The sequence below is a fragment of the Sinohyriopsis cumingii genome, chromosome 1 (assembly GCF_028554795.1).
Source record: "Sinohyriopsis cumingii isolate HCF-2022 chromosome 1, ASM2855479v2, whole genome shotgun sequence".
Lineage (NCBI taxonomy): Eukaryota > Metazoa > Mollusca > Bivalvia > Unionida > Unionidae > Sinohyriopsis > Sinohyriopsis cumingii.
Window position 1 is genome coordinate 160,949,803 of NC_142961.1, and position 15,132 is coordinate 160,964,934.

The 15,132-nt window shown below is 36.5% G+C and overlaps 1 protein-coding gene across 1 annotated transcript in view; it reads left to right on the top strand.

Moving 5' to 3' along the window:
• LOC149808248 (ribosomal protein S6 kinase alpha-5-like) overlaps positions 1-15,132 on the top strand; it is a 109,023-nt gene that overhangs the window by 22,160 nt on the left and 71,731 nt on the right. The gene's annotated exons all lie outside the window — the stretch shown is intronic.

Consider the following 15,132-nt stretch of genomic DNA (forward strand, 5'->3'; position numbering starts at 1 on the left):
CTTACCTCAAGATAGTTAATCCGTTTCAACTAATATAATTCAATATATTAAGTCCTTTTTTTCACAAATTAGAGCAAGATATTTTATGTGTAGTTTTTGGAGTAAAATAGTTAACCACCACCCTTATAATTAAAGGGGTAGTCCTTGGGGTCAGTGTTGTTAGGAAAACCAAGTTTGACCTGCAGATTACTATTTTCTTCTTTTTACTGTCATTTCAATTTAAGCCTAGTTAGCCTTACTTAGTTCTTTTAAAGTATGTTTTATTTACCCCTTGATAATGCAATTCATCGTTTGGAAACGAGTTGAGAGTTGTGGCTTGTTCAGATATTTCCGTTTATACTTTTGTCATAAGTTTACAGTATATGGGATTTACTTTGTCCAATTCAGTGGATCCATCTGCCTTACTTGTTTAAGATAAAACTCCTATACAGCTTCACAGATTAATATTAAACTTGAATTTGTGATGAATTTGTAACACTTTTAGATGACCCCCATGGTCCCATTACATAACACATTATCCACTGCTCTAAAACTGCATTACTTCATTTCTATGCACAAAATTTATTTCATCCAATCTGCAACATCTTTTATTATCAGATAAATTAATGTGAAAGCATCAGCATCCAATCTCATGCCGTTTATGTTAAGACTACCACATTTATTTGTCTCGTGAACAATTTATCGCAGTGATATTATATTTGTAGACGAGGAATGCCCATCATATGTTGAAGTTTGACCGTCTTTAAGCATGATATCAGCCTTATTAGATTGAACATGAGTTAAAATTGTTTCAACATTTTAAGTCAAACAAAAGGAATGTAAAAAATAGAATTTTTGAAAATGTACAAAGTAGTGCTCTTTTAACATCAGTAAAAGTATATTTTGGTTGCTAAACTAACTATGCCAAGTTTTTAGATTAAGTACCTATACAGAAGGGACATAATTCAATAGATTTTCCTGTTGGCACATTTTTAGCACAGACCTTCAGAGCTGTATTCAGTTATAAGCCTGAAAGATGAATAATTTATTTCATTTGGATTTATTTCATATTTCATGCAGTACTTACATTCTCTTTGCTATTTTTCTTAAACTACCAATTTTATTCTTGTATACTGTGCTAAAGTACCCTGCATCTGGTGTTAGACTGTTTCTGATATGGTCATTCACCTCCACTAGCATAATGACACAACATCACTGATTAGTCCTTGGGCTTTTCTTTTTGCTTAGAGTACACATATTCAGGGCAGTGGCCCTTATAAAGCTGTATATGCCCATATCATTGTCCATTATTAAATGGATACATGGATTATTATTAAATGGATCTGGTAAACCTGGTTCTGTTTTTGAATAGTATGCAGGTAGTTCAGGGTATGTGTAAAAACATTAATGGAAAATAAAGGCAGCTTCATGACAACAGCTGGCACTAAAATCCCATTCTTTTGCATTTTGAAGTTTTCATTATGAAGGCACACATCAATCTGAACATGGGCCTCTTGGATAAATATAAACACAGTATGATTTTAATATTTATGTGATACATTGATCATAGACCAGCAGAACTTGTTGGATGGTCTTTCATCCTTCCATCTGTCCATCTGTTAGCACAAGTTTGTGATATCTAAACTGCTTTGAGGATTGACATACAACTTTACATACACATTCAACTTATGGTTTAGTTGGTCCTAAATGAAGATGGTTCTGCAAGGACATCCAATATGGATGCCACAGCAGCCATCTTGAATATATTACTGCTACTCCTCCTGAATGGATGGTCAGCTCAACTTGATGTTTTCCCTAAAAAGACTTCTGTGAAGGTTGTTATTGTTGGGGTTGGCTGCTCCCAATATTCTATTTAAATTATTATTGAAGTCCCACCCAGGCTCGATTTTGGTTGGAAGTTAAATTAGTGAAAGATAGATGTAAATCTCCGAGCCCCCAGTCTAGTCCCCAGTCAGCAGTGCCGACAGTTAAATGATTGAATATACAGTAAAAATGAAATTCAGCAAATAACAAAAAGGTAATAACAATTCAATAGTCAAATGATTCAAATTTCCCAAGTACTCTCCTTCTGCCTGACCCTGTAATAGCCTATTGCATCCCTTGATTAGGAGTGTGAGATAGATTTCCACTTGTCCTTGTATTCTACTCATCTGTGTATTCTTCTCTCCTATTCCTCCCAATTCCTTCTCCTCTTCCTCCCAACTTTCTCCAAATTCCTTCTTGATTTCTCTATACTCTTCCTCCTCCACTTTCTCCTCCTAGATTCCTTTTCCTCCTTCTCTCCACCAGCTAGACTTTGGTCGACTCCGACTGCTCTGCTAGTCTCACTTCCATCTCCACCTCTTGGAGACTAAAGACTCAACTGAACCGGAAGTTCTGTGTCCCCTAAAAAGCTTCCTGTGAAAACACAAGAACGGTACAATATTTTTCCTTAGCCCTCTCATCTCTCACTACTCCAGCCCATCATCAGATAATGGCTATTAAATTTCTTCTGTCACACATGCACATCGAAATACTCATACGTTTTTGTATGGTAAAACATCGTAATAAAAAAAAAACAGTATCAATTACTTCACATACGTACATTAATAAATTGCATCACATCAGTACATATTTCAAATCCCATTATACTAAACAATATCACAACAATCGGATGCGTTTCTTTACATTACAACTCATACAAAATACACAAATATTAAAATAATTGTACTGGTTTACTACAAAGTAACCTAATAGCAAATTATAAATTAATTCTGACCACAAGCTAACAGTCCACGTAATTCTCTATGTAATATTCAAGCCCCTTTCTCAAATATGCATGTAAATGAAACACTACAAAGGTAATTCTACATCCTAAACGATGCTAGTAATTAAGTATACATACTATAAATAATTACAATTATGATGCCATAATATTCTGCAAAAATCAAGCAAATAACTTACTGACCTTTTCGAAGCTTTGTCTTTCCTTAGAATCTCCTCTCTAAGTTTTACTGCCGAATTACGAATGGTTTTGTTCTCGGAGTAACCCTATTGATTAGCAATCTGTCAAGATGAATGCTAAATTTTTTCTCACAGTTCTGAAAGTTATAATTTGGATCTAAATTGTTCACACCCTCTATCTCATTTCAAATTGGATATCACTGTGAACTGATCCAATTGAACTTAGCGGACAATTCCCTCGCTGCCTGTCCATGTGGGGATGGATGAGAACACACGCCCTTCACCCCATGGGTTACCTATGATCTCTGAACAAACCTTGACATGCAGGTGTCATAATACAAGCCTTTGTCCAGTTGGCACAATCTATCGCCTGTGTCTGATTCAAGATTCCGCTCTCTGGTGGGTTACTGTGACCTTGCGTAAGAGATTAACTATAGGCTGCAGCAATGTTTAGGCATCAGACGTATGGCCGCAGCAGTTATACATGTTTTAATACCTGGGCTTAGCTAATGTGACACCTTCATATAAATGTCATGTTGGTCCTCATTCTGCCAATTTGACATCCAGTATGTCCACCACATCAGATATCTTCAAAACCTTGTTATTACTGCTACACCTGAATGCCAGAAGATTTCTTATGAATGTCAACTCCCTTTAAATGGAGTGATTTTGACATGGGGTTTTCATCAGAGTTCTTACTGTGTGTAGTTGGTCCTAAATGAAAATAATTATTTCTCAAATATGCCTGCCATAGTGGCTATCTTAAATAATTGTTGGCTTTATTCTTCCCTAATGGATCTATATATCTGTAATTATATGATCCTTATATGGTCTTTTGAAAAATGTGTATTGTGTCTAAGTAAAGGAACATTAGTAAAGCTCAGGATGGAAAATAATCTTTTGGTAATGCCCCATACACCTGGTCAGGTGATGATGTAGGGGAACATGTAAAATCCTGACAACTTATGTTCATTAAAAAAAATTATGAGATAGGTTTTTCACCAAAAGACTTCTAATGATGTCTTAGTTCTAAATGAAAATGGTGCCAATGTGGCATCCAATATGTCCACCATAATTTGAAAATATTGCTATTACTGAATATCAAAGTTGTGTTCAGCACTCAGCAGTTTAAAGGAAGAAATGGTCTAATCTTGAATTCCTGGACATTCTTTTCACCCGACTCACTTTGGCAATTTTTGTAAGGCAGTGAAACATTAAAGTTTATCTGTCAATACATATTTCAGTATGATGATGAAAATCCAGTGAAAGCAGTGTGAATTGCCTGGTGAATGTGCTAATATACCTTTCATTTTTCTTGCAAATTTGACTGAAATATTCTATTTCTATTATGCTAGTAAGATTCCAAAAATGTACTTCTTTCATTGCACAAAAAGAATGTATTTATGTTCTACTAATTGCAACAGTCATTAAGTAAACATGTTATGCAAGTTCTTGTGACCTTTTGATAAACATGAACTTGAACTTGTGATAAGATATCTGACTATTTCCACAGAGGTCACAAAGGTAAAAGCTCCATTGAAGCTTGGGTCATTTAGATAATTTTACTTCATGTGGACATATCTCCCATTTGAATATTACAGTCAAACATATACCACTCCAGTGGCCTAGTGGTTAGAGCATTTGAGTTGGACGTGGAGGTCTTACAAAAAGACTTAGAATGGTACTAACAGCTGCCTCGCTTGGCTTCACTTGGTACTCAGCATTAAGAGGTTAGTTTTAGGACTGGTCAGACTGGTGTCAGGATAATGTGACTGGGTGGGACATCATGCTACGTGTCTGTGGTGTGATGCCCCAGTGCTAGTCATTACTATAACTGGCACACTGCAGACATCATAGCAATATGACTGAAAAATTGTTAAAGCTATCAACTTAGATTCCAAATCACACACACTCAACTCAAGCATACTGTATGTACTCACTTGTAAGGTGAGACCAACTGCAAATTGCACAGACCCAGATCTGTTGTCACATAATGTGCTGGCAGATCAGGGTTTTGAAGTTTGTAAAGAGTAATAGGTAGAATAAACAAATAGACCCAAATCTACACGTGTTTTATGCTATGGCAGATCAGGATCTATGTTGTTTGCAGTTTGGAATTGACTTGTGAGTATATATGGTAACTAACAAACTTGATAGACATCTGTTTGGACTGCTCCGATAGCTTAGTAGTTAGAGCATCCACCTCAGATGTGGGAAGTCACAGGTTTGAACTCCAGCCAAGTCATACCAAAGGCGTATAAAAATGGTACTTACAACTTCTTTGATTGTCATTCAGCATTAAGAGGCTAGTGTTAGGACTGGTTGGTCTGGTGTCGGGATAATGTGACTGGATGGGACATGACACTCTATGTCTGTGGCTTAATACCCCAGTGCTGGACATCACTATAAACTGCCACACTGCAGACATCATAGTGATATGACTGAAAAATTGGCCGAATGGTCTAAAACTCTCACCATTACGGATCACTGCTATTTCACCTCTGTCTGCATCAGTTTGAGTCTCGAATTCAGCCAATGTGGGTATGTGAGAAAGCTTGCCAGTAGCTTCTCGTGGGTCGGTGGTTCTTTCCGGAGTTTTCCCGGGTTCTTCCTCCACCATTAATACTGGCCGCCATGGAAGTCGTCTTAGAAAATCTTGTTTTGGCTAGGTTTACTGTTTTCAGTAGAGTGTAGTAGCACCAATTCTGATGTAACTGAGCTAAGGCAAATCAGTCATTAAGGAGAGGGTTTTTCTATTCTACATTTAATGTAATGCTGCTGCCTTCAGATCTTATACTAATTCCCTGCACCATGTTTGACCTCTGACTTATAAACAATCCGGGCTAACTTCAGAGTAGACCTTTTCTAGAGCTATTAGGGTCTGATTGTGTTAGTTGCAGACCCTTTATCTAACTCTAGTCTCCATACAAAAATGCACAAAATCTGAATTATATAATCCAAATAATCCAAATAAAGCCATTTATCTGCACTCCACACAAACTTTTGCAATGCCATACCACCTGAAGTAACTGTATTTAGCCCTATAATAAGAGCAACACTACTATGTTATTTAGGGCTGAGGCAAGTTAACACATTAACCCCTGGAGGTTTTTGTCATTTTCGCCTGAAATTCGAGTAGGAAACACATTTTGAAAGCTATTTCTGAATACATCCTAAAACACCAACTTCCAGGTGATCTTCCAATAACATACTGTCTAGTTGTGTTAGAAACATAGTTTTTCATTGGCTGTTTGTCTTGCGCATGAGCAGAAGGGTTAAAAGTTGGAGTTCTTTTTTTTTTGCTTAATGGATCCATTATTTTCATATTGAGACCATTCTTTATTCCATTTGCCCATCTTTTCCTACTTTTTGCAAAGGTTCATCTGTCTGTTTGTAGTTCATACCAGTCTGCCTTAGATCTGAGACCAAAAAGTCTAAAATCCATACACAAAATCGAATTCCGACCATGAGCAAAGTTTCGGTAGAAAGCAATTGGGTCCAAAAAATGAGGTTTATCCCTCAGTATTTCGTAGTGCAACTAGAAATTCCAGATTATTTGGTATCTTTGTAGAGCTTCATCTGTCTACCTTTCTATAATACCACCCACTTTAGTGTATCATACATGACCATGATGCTACAGAGCTCGGCAGTAGGCTACTACCTCCTGCCATATAAACTCGTCACCAGGGGTTAATGTGTTAACCAGATGATTTGCCAAGAAACATATCATAGTTACTGACCTGGTCTGATCCAGTGGTGGTTGTATTGCTTGGGGTTTTCACTAGTCTTTTAATGGTGTCTATTTTATCCTAAATGAAAATGGTGCTGATCTTAAAGCCAGTATGGCTGCTACAGAGTAGAAATTCCTTACAGACCTTTGAGCATCAGTCCCTCTCTGGATTAGATTTGTTTGGTGTTTTATGACAGGGCAACACTTTTATGTTGGTGATTAGGCAGTTAGAATAAAGTGTCTTGCAAAAGGATGCATCACTGTAAATGATCTTGGTGGTTCCAGTTGTAGGATTCAAACCCATCCTATTTGGTCACAAGACTGGCATGCTAACCACTGATTGACCACAGTTCCTGCCTCCATCCATTGCCTTTTATGATAGGTAGGAGGGTACATAAGGCCTATTCTGCATTGCTGAGCCTGCAGGATTACTCATTAGTATAGATTATAAAGTGTTGTTTAGTAAATTGTTATAAGTAAATTTGCAGCAACATTTATGCCCTGAAAAATATGTATGAAAATATACAGGTAAAGCAAACTATTTGTTCTGACTAGGGGTGGAATTGTCAGTACACCTCTGCCATGTATCAAGACAATTCATGATACACATCCTGCTATATGATACAGTAATGATACACATATAAACTTAAGTGAGCACGTCAAGTTTAGTCATCTGGCAGTGGTAGCGTCATGACGTTTTATGTGTTGACATATTGACAGACATTGACTTAATAATAATAATAATAATAGTAATAATAACAACTCTATGTAAAGAAGCTCATCATTTGGTCAACTGACCAATTTCTCTGACAGTTTCTGCAATTAGATTTGTACATAATTATTGTTGTTGTTGTTGTTGTTGTGGGGTTTAACACCATTTTTCAGCACATGATAGACTATACATGGCGGCCAGTATTAATGGTGGAGGAAGAACCCGGGAAAACTCCGGAAAGAACCACCGACCCACGAGAAGCTACTGGCAAGCTTTCTCACATACCCACATTGGCTGAATTCGAGACTCAAACTGATGCAGACAGAGGTGAAATAGCAGTGATCCGTAATGGTGAGAGTTTTAGACCATTCGGCCACTTGGGGTCCCTGTACATAATTATATATAATGCACAATTTTTACAAGATGAGGTGTCTTTAGACAACAAATGCTATTACGAACTAGACAATGGATCCACTGCCACAAGGCTTTGAAGATCATAGTACATATAGGATTCATACAAAGTGTAGTCACAAATGTGTAAAACATTAAAAGGTGAGTACATGATATAGCAATGTTTTAAAGAGTAATAGCACTGAATTAAACATGATTGTTTCTGTAAATGTTGACTGAGTTTCATTTTAAAAGCTTGGCACAGGCCAGCTGACTTTATATAACATGGTATGGAATTCCATCGTTTGGCTCCAGAAAAAGCAAAACTCTTCTTTTAAAACTCAGAATTTGGTTTAGGTATGGATCTTAGAGATGGATCTTAGTTTATACATACGTACATTTTCAACAAATTTAAAGTTACATTTAAGATAATCATGAGCCAAAACCATTTAAGGATTTATAGACTTGTAAACCCTTTTGAAACTGCATTCTCTGCTGAAATGGAAACCACTTGAGAGTTGTACAGGTATTTCTTGATGGTGTATCTAAATAAGCATTAAAAATAACTCTGACTGCTCTTTTTTGAAATTTCAGTCATCTTTCTTGATTTTCTGTATCACTGTTACCCCACACAGAACAACAATATTCTAGGTGTGGCATGGTCTATACATTATAGAATAGAATTTTTACTGTTCTTGAGGGAGACAAGATTTTATTCTGTAGGCACATATCAGCCTGCTTCATTTGATCAGATGGAGGATTCATCGTGGTCTCCACGCTGTTTTGCATTGCATGTATGCCTTAAAATATTTTATTGCTAATTTCATTTCTTCACTTAAATGTGAAATATGGTGTTATCTTCAAAACAGAAGAAAATATTGCAACTTCCTTATGCAAGGAGAATCTTATCAAGAACAAGCAGGAGTGTGGGAGCAGAGATTACAAAGAACCACGTCCTTCACATATCGTGGCCACAGACACTCATTTCTCTTAGTGTAAAAGGAAATTATTGACAACACCCTCCCCATAAGGTAAAAAGCAATGTTAAAGTATATGGACATGTGGATGAGGTCAATCTTTTTTATGTTGGTATATGTTATCAGGGGTTGAATATAATTGGGGGAATACTATAATTCAGCTTGGAGGGGAGGCAGATTTTGAACCACATGAATTACCTTGTATTTGTTAATTTATAGAAGGTGAGTGAGGGCTGTCAGTAGTTGTTCATTTTTAATGACAAATAAGTGTATATGCCTGCTACAACTGTAAAAAATGAAAAGGCAAATGAATAATAATTATTCACAACTGCTGTAGATTGAAGTATTTATCCATCAGTCATTTCACATGTAGTTCTGATGATGCCAGAAGCAGCAATAACTTACTTGTTAGCATGCCTGACTCAAGGCTAGAAAGGTGTAGGTTTTGATATTACCATTGTGCACTGGCAGTGCACTTACCTTAGTATTAAATAACCTTAATATACTTTACTGTGCCATAAAACACCAAGCCTAGCACAACCAAATCTGACCATACAGACTACTGAGAAAATGTAGCATATATTCTTCCCTGCAACTTGAGCCCAACTGCAAATTGCACAGACCCAGATCTGCCGTTGCATAATGAACCTGCAGATCTGAGTCTATGCAATTTGTTTGGAGTATAGACCCCTATCTGCTTGTGCATTATGCTGTGGCAGGATCTTAGTTAGACTGGTCTTATAAGCATGCACATATGGTACTGTATTTACCAGTGTATAAATTATGTGCACTCATTTGTCAGCAGGATTGATCAAGAACTGCTGTTGGATAATCCAGGTCTGAGCTTTTCATTTGTATTATTGTGAGCCCACATTACTGGTGGCAGCAGTTTGCTATGGTATTGGTTAAAGGATGGATTCCCCTTTAATTAGTGGGATGAACCCTAATGACTACCCTTGGCGATTAATGTATCATATTGACAGCATTCGGTTTGTGGGATGCTAATAGTGAGAAGAAAAAAATGAATAAAAAATGAATATTACTTTTTAAGAAAAGAGAAAATAATTCATATAGATGTGAAGAACATGATTATAAAGGTTCAGTTTGTCAGTATTTTCATTATGTTATAGATATTGCAAATATAATTTTAAATTTGAACTGTTCTGCCATCATCATGCATGACAGTGTGTCTAAACAGATGAACACAGTTGCCACAAAATATGCAAAGACAGAATGAACTCCATTATATTTGTTGAAACAACAAGTTGAATGACTTCATAAAGTTTAATTTCAAATCAAAAGAACCAGTATAATCAGACTTAGTCTGGTCTAGTTACAGTCAGGTGGAGTATGAAAAGATGTAGATTTCTATGGCTACAACATGAGTAGATGGAGCTAGAAATATCAAGCTCAAATGTGAGCCCCCATTGTTACAATAATGGCAGATTGAGTCTCACCCTGACCCCTGGTGATTAGGTGACTTTGAGGCTGAGAGAAAGCCAGTAGGCAACAGGTGGGTTATCTAGCAGTGACCACTTGATGGCAGGGTCCACAGGTGGGTTATGTAGCAGTGACCACATGATGGCATTATGAGAATTAAAACAACACTGTAAATACAGAACAGTCATTAGATACAGCTGTAGGGACTGGACTTGATCATGTGGGCCTTGATTGACAGTTTAACTGACTTAAAATTGGACTCTATCTAAGGAGCTATGCAGTGAGTGCCACCTGTGCCCTCTGGCAGGAGCTCCCAAATAATGAAATCCTCACATTATTGCCCATTTGAATAATAACAAGCTTAGCTTGGTTTTGATTTTTCCTCAGTCTAAGAAGTAAGCATTTTCTCTAGGGTGAGCATTGCCAGCTGAATTCGTATAGCTATATACTGCAGTAAAATTGAGTATTGCAATTTGTATTGACATATACTGCTACAAGCAAACCATTTTAGAAACCAATGTAATACTGATTGTTGGTGTGATTAGCTAATTCTACAGTTTTCATTATAATATGTTTTGTCAGCTGTGTTTCTCTTTATTTGGGGAGAAAAGTTTTGCAGAATAAACTTAATAGTGACCAACTTGCACAGATGGATGATGGCAAAGCAAGTGTCTGCAGAATACTAGTATACTAACTCGGGCATCTACAGTATAGTGCTAACAATTAATTCTACCATCTTCCTTGGGAGTTTCAAGCCAGAGCAAGACCAAAAAGTGCTCTTGCCTGCTGTCTGAGCAACAGATCTGACAGGTTTATTCAACAGTGATTGACCATAAGCAGTTATGAAACATGTATTTGACTGGTTATGGTGTTCTTTCATAATACATATACCAGGTAATAATTTAAGTAAACAAAAATAGTTCCAGAACCAGTATATCTAACAGACAGGGTTAAAAATAACAATGCAAATGAATTGGAACCTTTTCATATTGTGATATGTTAGTGTACTGATATGTACCAACATATTATTACACCCCTGATGTTTTCTGCAGCACAATTTAAATTTAAATACAATTTTGGAGTTACATACCCTTTATAATTTCTTTCAGAACAGAGACTGTCATTAGGAATTGGGAGCAGACCTTTTGAAATTGAAAAATTATCTTTCTACCTCCCCACCCACCCTGCCATTTCAATGGCACAGTAATGTTTTCTACTGTTTCCTTTAACAATACACAAATATCATTTTTAGAAGTGTATTTAGATCACCAAAGGAACTGTACAGAATATTTCTACACGTAACGATACAACAAAGTCAAACAGAAAAAGATGTGAGAATCAGGCATTTGTATTTGACCCAGTATAAAAGTTTTGTTTAAATACTTGTCACTTTTGGATTTATTAAATCATGTTGTGACAGAAAAACAAGTAAGATACAAAAGGCCTTTTTTATGTACTGTATGTACTCACTTATAAGACAGGTCATCTAAAACTGCAAACAACACAGAGCCTGATTGCTGTAGCATAATGTGCCTGTAGACCAGGGTATATATTGTTTGTTCTAATGATTACTCCTAACAAACTGCACAGACCCAGATCTGCCGGTGCATTATGTGATGGCAGATCTGGGTCTGTGCATTTTGCAGTTAGACTTGTCTTTTAGGTGAGTATGTGAGAAAGCTTGCCAGTAGCTTCTCGTGGGTCGGTGGTTCTTTCCGGGGGTTTCCCGGGTTCTTCCTCCACCATTTATACCGGCTGCCATGTATAGCCTATCTTGTGCTGAAAAATGGCATTAAACCCTACAGCAACAACAACAACAACTTTTAGGTGAGTATACGGTACTGATTCTGCTGTTTTTTGGTCATTGCCCGTTCATATATGTAGCCTTGATTTGCATAGAAAACAGTAATGCTGGACAACAGGGGTAATAGGGTTGTACATACTGGTATTATAGCACCTGTGCTCCACTGGTTTTGACTGGTCATTTACCTCCAGTGGCATAATGACATTAGACTGTAGGTCCTGGGGCTTCTCTATGCTTCAAGTACACACATTTAGGGCATTGGCTGTATGTGCCCTAGCATTAGTGTATCAGTAAATTGACAGGGTAGAAATAGTTCTGCATTTGTGAAGTATGTAGGTAACTGGACTTAAGACAAAAAAGGAATGAACAATAAATACAACCACACAGTAAGTAAAAATCCATGAGGATTTTGTTACAAATGCATGAACTTGAGCTTATACGGTAATCCACATTGAACTGATTTTTTTTGGGAGGTAAGTTACAAAAACCAGTTTCTTAATTTCTCTAGGGCAATGAAACATTACAAGTAATAAGTAAATATATTTTACACCTGTGTAATGTGGTGGTAGATACAAATTCATGCCAACAAAAGTAAGGTGAGTAGCTAGGTGAATATACTTTTTTACAATTTTGTGATAAAATTTATTTCAGATTTTTATGCAGTTTAAAATTATTGGTAAATGTGTTTCTGTTTCTCATGCTAATTAAAATAAAACCTGTATTTTTTTAATTGCACAAAATAATTTGTGTTATACTGATTGTAACAATGTATTTTTATATTTTACTGCACATAAACAATTTATGCATTGCATAAGAAATTTTTTACATTTATCAAGCACTTTTGTTCTTTTGAAAGTACAAACTTGTACTAAGGTATCATCCAGTTTCCATTGGGGTGTCAAAGGTTAAAGGTTATCACTAGGGTCAGTTGTATACAGTTTTCATGTGTGCCCATATCTACCATGCATTTGAATTGTTCCATCAGCCAGAAAACAACTATTAGAATGATCTGGTTGAGCCATGGTAAGAATTCATGTGTATGTTTTTTAGGTTTGGTTTGGTGTTTTACAACAATATTAGCAACACTAGATGAGGGTTATTTATTAATGAGGCAATTGGAGTTAAGTCCCTTGTCCAAGGACACATCACAGTATCTGTCCTGGACTGATCCGATGGTAGGATCGAAACCCACATTCTTATGATTACGCGTTTGGTGTGATAACCACTTAGCTTCCATGACTTTCATCTCATTTAGTTGCTGCTTACAAGTTCAGTAGGGTGCATTTCCATGCCCAAGGGAGGATTCAATTGTATAGGCTAGAAAGTATTGTTCAGTGTTTTAATCAGGTCACTGTCTTTGATGTAAACAAAATTTTGGCAACACTTTGCCTGTTGACACCTTGAAAACATAACATCTGGAAAGTTGACAAACTCTGCATTTTGTATGATTCACTTCACAGATAGCATTGAAGAAAACTGATTAATTTTTAATTAATTAATAAATTAACATGTAATATTTTGTGTGCAAGCCTATGGATCATCCCAGTTGTTATGAGACCACTCTCACTTTCATATGACCTCTACTTCATAGTTAACCATCATCTCATGGAATCTGCTTCATGGTTAGTGGTCGAAGAGAGTAATTCACTTTTGAATTAATTAGTAAATTAAGATGTTATATTTTGTATGCAAGTCTACATACCTTTGCATTTACTTTGAAACGACACTCACCATCATATATTCACCCTCCTTCATAGTTACCATATAGACACACTTATAAGACCCATCCAGCTGCAAACAACATAGACCCTGTGTTTATTCTGTTGATTTCTGGTGCATTATGTGATAGTAGATCTTTGTACATGGTAGGTAATTATAATGTTGATGCATATAGAACAGTGGTCTTGTACAGGTTTATTTTAAACACATGCAATGCAAGTCATATAGACATACAAAATTGTTTATGCTATACTGAAGTAATGTTTCAGTTTGCTGTGTTGTGGAATTATATCATATAATATAGAAAGTAGTTTAAGACAGAAAGTTACATAAAGTGCATTCATGGATATCTAGAACTGCTGAACATTGATAATTCTGTTAATGCAGTTGGACCCAGTCAGGAGATCTAAAGAGGTATCTGTAGTTTGCTAAAGTGTGGATGAAGCTTAGCGTGTATGCCAGTCCACAGGATTTTACATTTTAGAATGTACAAAAACATCAGTACCCAACAGAGGCTGTGGAATGATTTCAGCATCAGTAGCCCATACAGCAAAGTGGTCCATGTGACGTCTTTCCATATAATGACACAATCTGGTTTAGATTATCTGTAATATATAAAAATACAGTGACAGAAGCAATATTTATAGGAAAGAAACACATATGATGAAAGAAGCAATAATGATCAAGATGAAAAGAGAGAAAACAACAGAATTTAATAATATAAAATAAAAGACTTGACAATATAATGTCCCAGGAGATATAATTTAGCTTAGGCCAGACTACACCTCGTGATAGCTACTGTTGAAAGCCAGATTGTGTGCAGGTAGAGTTTGGCTGGAGTTAATGAGGGTTACTGTTGTATTTAACTCATGTGCATCCCATTCATGATGAGTTAAAAGGTGTGCACAGTCGCACTGCTTAATTAGTTGTGCAGTTCTTGCACATAATGTCTGTATGAGGCCAAGTTAACAAAGGATGTTTCCAGAGGTGCAAAGTGGCAGCCAAATCATGAGTTGAAACACCAAATTAAATCAAATTATGGCCAGTGGTCAAAGTTGGGCTGTCGCTGATGGCTGAATTGTATGTTAGCCACATGATAGTTGAAAATATTGCTTATTTCATTTGAATGTGGAATTAAGTGTACAAAGGATACTTAATGTTTCCAAAAAGTGTCAACTTATCCATTGGTACATGTTAACAGTGAATAATATAGTGATATTGTATATTATTTCCAGAATTTCAAAGTTGTGTTTTAGATGGTGGGCTGAAAAAGGTCACATTTGTACTTAGACGTTGTGATCAAAAGGGGTTTTCAAAAGCCAAATGGAAAACTCCAGACAGTCAGGCATTCAGAGCAGCCTATACCTGGTGATTTCTCTTGAGGGTGAACGGGTTTAGTGTGAACTAAGGCATGGCC